At 37.9% G+C, this 7,181-nt stretch overlaps 1 long non-coding RNA gene across 1 annotated transcript; it reads right to left on the bottom strand.

Moving 5' to 3' along the window:
- Window positions 1–1,113: 1,113 nt before the first annotated feature.
- LOC110351879 (uncharacterized) lies at window positions 1,114–6,547 on the bottom strand. Its single transcript, XR_002399897.4, has 3 exons — window positions 6,168–6,547; window positions 2,196–2,421; window positions 1,114–1,805 (listed from the first exon to the last, which is right to left on the bottom strand). It is a non-coding gene; the product is annotated as an uncharacterized lncRNA (long non-coding RNA).
- Between the last annotated feature and the right edge of the window lie 634 nt (window positions 6,548–7,181).

A 7,181-nucleotide genomic window follows, 5' to 3' on the forward strand; every position in this document is an offset into this window, starting at 1 on the left:
GGTTTTTGTGTGCGCAAATAATTCTGTGGGAAAGTGAAACCCATGTGTATGGTTTCACAGCTATATGACTTGATGAACTGACATTTGCAAAAATACATCTGACTCATAGTGCTTCCTATTTCAGGGAAAACTTCTGGAGCCTCACAGTTCACAAAAGAAGAAACCTATGCAGACGTTTTGAGTTGACTGGGTGGTGAGACCAAGTTCAACCACTTCCCATCACCAAACGGGACACCGCTTTCTCTTTTCACTGACATTTTAGCAACAGGCATAAAGTCTAATATCCAGGCGAAGTATTGGACTTAAAGGTTATTCCAGACAGAAGCAGAAATATGGGCTTTTTTTTTTTTTTTTTTTTGCATTAAACAGTTTGGAAAATATTGAATGAAGGCATGAAACAATAGTCTTAAGGCTGATGGGAGGGTATAAGGATAATGCCACAGGTATCTCTTGAGGGTTAAAGTAAAAGCAGCGAATGCTGGGGAATTACATCTTCTTCAAAATGAAAATTTAGCCTGTCCCATTTCAGCATCTATCATAAAACTACTGTATTTCATCTATAGTGATTGTAATGCCAAATTGATGCCAAATGCTGCTAATTGTTTTAAGACTTCAGTTCTGTTAACTGCTTTACTCTGTAATGGGGAGTGGAAAAAAATAGGGGTGTGACTATAAATAGTCATTCCTTCACTCAACTTGATACATTTGCTCATTTTATTATTTGCACTGAAACAAGGGAAACCAAGCAAATAGAAAGAAAAAGAGGAAGAATAGTGAGGTTTCCTGGACCTAGTCAGACTTCTTCATTCTCAGAATTTCCTTGTCTTTTTTCACATAGCATACACACAGAAGTACACTGGCAGCACTGACAAGTCTGCTCAGTTCAGGTTTACTTTTTTTGCTTTACTATAAGAGCAATGTTAACAATAATTAAGATATACCAGTCAGCTGATTTCACAAGAAAAATCAACAAATTGCTATGGCTGGTGTGCAAAATGACATTAGACAACTGCCTAATTTAAATTTAAGAAAACTGATGTTTAGAGACAAAGTGAATGATACACTTCTAAATTATAGGCAGTCTTTTCCTAACTTTGAAAAGATTTCTGAGTCTAAGTGTTAATTGGATCACAGAAAAGGCCTTCTTTTCCGATTTTTCTAAATAGCAGTTTCCAAAAAGAAGAAAGACTGAGATCCAAACCTGCTATACAAACACCCTCAGCACCTGCACACATTGAAAACCAGGGGTGAAAAAACCCTTCAAGTTTAGTGACTGTAACCCAGACAGTGGCTCAAAAGAAGCTGGCATGCAAAACAAAAGTAGATGGCTAAGGCCTATCTGTATTTAATGATATTTATTGCAGCTTTGAAAATCTAAAACAATCTTTTTTCCCCTCACATGAGACCCTTCTAAGTTTCTTAATTCAGACAGCACCTCCACCCAGGACAACTGATCATACACTCATTTGCCTTTGGGAAAAAAATAGAAAAATAGTATGTATGTGGTTTTATTTATATATTTTACTAAACAGATATTGATCTCAAATTCTCAGGAATTTCACCAGCAAATGCAATGTCTTGATTATTTAGTCATTTAGCTTGTCATGACAACAAAGTGCAAACCAGACATTTCTTTAACCACCCCCCAAGTCTTCTGTCTTTTGATAAGAAACAGAAGAAAGAGGAAGCTGAGTTCTCTTCCTCCCCCTCCATGTCCAGAAAGGTTGGAAGCAGTCAATCTTACAGGCCTTGCAGCAAGAAGACTCAACAGCTGTAACCTTTCCATTAGCATCAGGAAGCCAGGCCTTAAAACAGAATAACCAGCATATAGAATTAAATGAAGTTTCTTTAGGCTAAGAGATAGAAACAGGAGGGACTGACTGTATATTAGAGAATCCAACACTATGCTAAGGTACGATGTAGTTACCAGAGAGGTTTTGAAAGATACAAAAATAATATCTAAGATAGCCTAAAATATATTTAATATGGGAAGAAAATCTCCTGCAATATGACTTAAAATGCAGACAGAAGTGAAAGTGAACAATGTTTGTATTTGGCAACCTGTACTTTGATCCTTGTATTAGGAATTATTCAATGATTTACCCAACACAGGTGTGCACGTAAATCACCAGTGGGGCTTTTGTATGTTCTCTTTGCTACGTGAACATTGTCAAATATGACGTTCTGGCCTTTACCTCGTACTTCCATGTGGTTCCTGACTGAAGCAGCAAGAGAGACAGCAGACTCCCCAGCACCACACTGTGACCAGCACTCCTCCAGAGAAAGCTCCCTGCACATCAGAGGTACACTCTCCTCTCAGGTGGCTTCCCATGAAATCCTTCAGAAGGGAAGCTTATAGTAATCCTTTAAAGGGATCAGATTGTGCTCCTGGGGAGGACTTGCTTTTATGTTCTGTTTTCTCTGAGAAAAGGATCAGCAAAACATCTGCTGTAGGATATGAGGCAGTTAGTAAGAGGCTTTTGATCAGCCTAGAGAAGAACAGGAAAGAAGAATCCTAGAAAATATATTGTTGGCATTAGCATGCTACTTGAATGTATTTTTGTAATTTACCAAAGATAATTTTGTCATCTATCATTATTACTACGTGCAAAAACAAAGTTTAGCTTACTTTAAACAAGAAACTCAATTCTGGAACATACAGTAGTCTGAGAAACCTTAAGTCCTCCTGCTGTAATTATTAAGAGCTAGGAGTGAAGACAGAGTGCTATGGAGTAAGACAGCATGTGATCATGTAATTAAATGCAGCATTGTAGTATATACATACCAATGGAGGCTAATGCTACTGGTATCTCTCCCTGCATGAGACACCTCCTCTTTATGAGATATATAGCATTTTACACTAAGCAGGCCCATCTACACACTGCACTCCTATATCTCCCAAAACGTACTATAATCCTCACTCTGTCAGCTGTGGACACTTCAGTGTTGCGAAAACATTTGTTGTCGACGGAAGGAAGACACAGACGCTCAATATGAGTGATCAGTGAACTTCCATTTATTGGATAGCTCAGTCGTCTTTTATCTAATTCAATATAATTAGCTCATACATATTGCAAAAGCTAAGCTCATGATTGGTTAGTGCATTTCTCTATTCTATCAGCTAGTTTCCCACCAAAATAACACAGTTAGAACTTTCCCAGCATACCAACAGATATCACGTTCTTGTACCTGAAACCTCCCTGAAACCTCCCTAAAACCTCCCAGAACTTACATTCCTTCCCAGGCTGCATTTACGTATTTTCTCAGGCTCATTTGAGCTGTGTTCGATACTTTGTTACCTCGCGGCCTCCTAGCTGCTCAACATCCACATGACCTACTTCACGTACCCATTCCTCCACACTTCAGCTACAGAGCAACCTCACAACAGTGATAGAGCTTTAGGTCTGGTTTCATCTCCTCCTGAGAAAACGTGCCAAGAAGCCTAATCAAAGTAGACAAGCAAGATCAGTCCTCAGAATATGCCTACATAGTCATATATACCTAAAGTCTGGAAAAACAATACTAAATTAATATTATTTAGGATGTAAAACCAGTTGTTGAAACATAGCTGTAGTAGTTTCTGAAAATTACACTTCAGTTCTGCATCAATTTCTGGGTTCTACTGTTACCTATTTGCACTGAGGTTTAGTTGTTCACTCTTAAAAATTCCAGGATAGTGAGAAAGGATACATCACTTTTTCACAGGATACAAACTTTTTCAAAAGTTTTGTGATAGTACTCACTGACATCTGGGATTGTTTCCAGTAACAACTGCCCTGAGGAAACAGCACAATCAGCAGCTATGTGTCCAAAAATTAGAAATTAGTTTGGCATAGAAATTAGTAATCCTGAGGAAAGAAGCCAACTGAAGAGCACTTAATGCATCTGGCATCTGGTGAATAGCTGCTCTGTATGGCATGGAATGATATTGTGGGCAAAGATTTGAAACACACTGGAAACAAGTGGCTTAAAACCAAGCCTTCTGGGGACTGAGAAAGATTCTGTGTTGATAACAATATGGAAAAGCTAAAATATGAGGCTCCTGGGAAAAGGGGGAACCACAAGAGAGGCATCACTAGAAATATGATTGAACAGAATTAAGTATCATTTTCCAAAACTTTAGCATGCAGATAAACTGAAAATATATCCATCTTAGTGAAGACAAAAACTGAGATTGTTAATGCAGTATTATTTATATGACAAGTAGAAAAAAGTTATTTTTAATTTTCTAGAAATATATTTAAGAGTTATTTTCAGTGTGAGTGAGAAACATGGACTTGGGATCTACAATATTAAAGAGACTCTGAATAACACTTTAATACAGGGTTTTGTTTTGTGTTAGATGAAAGAATGCTGTGAATAAACTAATGTTCTTTAAATCCTAATGGGATTAAGGCAGCAACATGATACAATTTGATTAATCTTTCCAATAAGGAGTCGAATGCATTTGGTTTTCACTGCCATAAAAGAATCACTCTTTTCTATGTGATATATCCAATATAACATGATGTGGGATGGTTTAAAGACAGTTGTGTTTGATTATTTTCCTCTTTGTTTATTATGTTCCTACTGTTATTTTAAATAAAACTATCTTTGCAATGCTGATGAGGACAGATTCAAAAGCTCTAATTAACAAACTCTAGACATGGGCGACTCTAAATGTATACAAATATAAAAGAAGTCTTGAGCCAAATCTGAACATGATGAGTAAATTATTCTAAGAACCATTACTTAAGTATCATCAGCAATGCCAAACAGCAAGGAACAAATTGTAAATTGAAAACATGACCTTATGTTTTCCTTAATTGCAGGCACTGAAAATTTAGAGAGCCTGACCCACTAATAATTTTGTGCTCCTAAATCTGTTATAGAATCTTTGCAGGCCTATTCTAGTGCCCCATGTCAATTTCCTTTTGCAACAGCTCTGGCTACTTTTTTTTTTATTATTATTATTATTCATTTATTTCCTCCATTGTACATGGAAATACACAGAACTATAACCCTACAAATAAGCCTACCAGGCTCCTTTGGCCTTTAGCAAGAGCAAGTTCCCTACCTTCTTGCACTCCAGTCTGTTCCTCAGCTCAGCCTCTAACGTAGTTGCCTCTTAAGCAAATAAGGGATCATGTTTGGTCTGGTGAGCTTTTCACGGAAACATCTACCACCTCCATCAGCAGGCACAGAACATTCCCCTAATTGTTTGTATTGAATAGGTGTTAAAAGGCTATTTTTCCTCAGATGTTAACCCTGCTGAGCAAAAAGAGAGGGCAGTATTTCTATCCTGTCAGACCATATGCAGTCAGCAGCTTCTCATACACAAGGACCAAAAAATTAAAACAAGAGGCAAGTATGTGGGGACAGCCTTCTTCAGCTGATCTCCAAATCCACATCTGAAGCCCTCAAGCTACCCCTAAAATTGTGAGTGAATCAAAATTGTAATTCACTGATAGCTGAAAAATAGGTTTTTTGTTTTTTTACTTTAGGATATCTAAGAGCCAGGAGCAAGGCCATTCATTATTTTATAATTGTCAAGGTTAGCTTGCACCACTATGGTTGCTGGTGTTAAGAGGCTATTTGGGCCTAACAGAGAGAAACTATCCTCAGCTAATACTTGCAGGATGTTTCTTGCAGCCAAACCTTCCTAGCACAAATGCCTGGTTTACCTTCCTGAGCACTCAGGCAAGCTCCCTCTGCTGGGGACTTGATGTGCTTCATGAGGGAGAAGTGCAGGCCTTGTTTTGTAAACCAGAGCCCTCCTTCAACATAGAGGGAATTCCTTGCTCACCTCTCGACAGAATCAGGGATCAGTAATAACTCCTGTTGCTCGCAGTATAGCCAGACTTAGAAAGAAAGAGAATCATTTGCTTATAAGATTTCCTTCTTTACAACTATATTAAAGAAAAAAGGGAAAAAGAAAAACAAGAAGCACACGCACAAAAACATTCTGCTATTGTTCTTGGACTAGTTATTGTTTATTTAAGATGTATATTTCAGTAGATGTATAGTGAGCTGAAGAAATTAGTCTTTTAAGGCAGATTTATAGTCAGCACCACCACGCTGACATGGAGGTCTGCTATATTTCAGCAAAACATATTTATTTTGGTGTTAGCATTTCAATTTGGCATTCTCTAGAGACTCTTTAGAACAAAATAAAATAAAAATCTCACCTGTGGCTTAATAAAGAGCCAGCTTCCTCATAAGCCCATTGAGAATACTGAAATCTACTGATACTGATAAAGGCAGAGCCTTTCTTGAGTGTCTATCCTCTCCTGGCAGGCTACACCCTTACAAACTAGCCATTACCACTCTCACTAAAGATAGTGGAACTGTCAGCTTAGGCTTTTATATGCCAGCTGTTTTTTTTTCTGGGTGTCCAGCTGGGCCCAATGACAGTAAAAAGCACAAGGATACTGCTCAGATGCCTGCGGTGCCAGGTTAATAGCCTTGCCCTTCTTGACACCTTTCCACCAATAAGAAAGCAAGCTAATTAGTTTAACTATTCACTGCTGCTCAATGAGTCCCCTGAATAACAGTCCAATAGCCTTTATTTCTTATCCAGGTTGGAAGATGCTATTAGACTGGCAGTTCATGCCTTTCATTCTCCAGCTGAGTGCTGATGATTTAAATGTCTGATGATTTAAAAGCCTTTTCTTTGAGAAAGGAAAGGTTATCTCTAAAAAGGTGGCTGATAACTCCCTCCACACCCTTCCCTTTTAAAAAATCACTGTCATTGCACAGTGTGCACTCGCCTGGATGTATTTCAGACCAAAGCAGCCTAGTAATGTTTTAAGGCTTACTCTCTTGATCCATTCATTTGTCTAACTTAAACATCTAATTTATTGTTTCTGGCAGTGTGAACACTAAGGCATATCAGCTTTGAAGTAAAAACTGAAAATTCTTCCATTTCTTGACATTTATACCACAGAGATGTTCAACCACTTGATAGACAAGACGTTACTATATTTGTTAATCAGATAAAATGACGGAAATCCAACCACGACTGAAAAATTGTGTTTGCGTTCTAATACTGAGTTCTCACTGAAATATAGATCTGAAACTAAACCCGTTGCTTCAGAAGCTGACAAAATCTTCAGTGCAATTTCTCCTCCCACTATATCTTTCTGTGCTCTTGTGGCTTTTTAAATCCATAGGCTCACACACCCACACAGAGCAACTAAATG

The sequence above is a fragment of the Anas platyrhynchos genome, chromosome 2 (genome assembly GCF_047663525.1).
Source record: "Anas platyrhynchos isolate ZD024472 breed Pekin duck chromosome 2, IASCAAS_PekinDuck_T2T, whole genome shotgun sequence".
Lineage (NCBI taxonomy): Eukaryota > Metazoa > Chordata > Aves > Anseriformes > Anatidae > Anas > Anas platyrhynchos.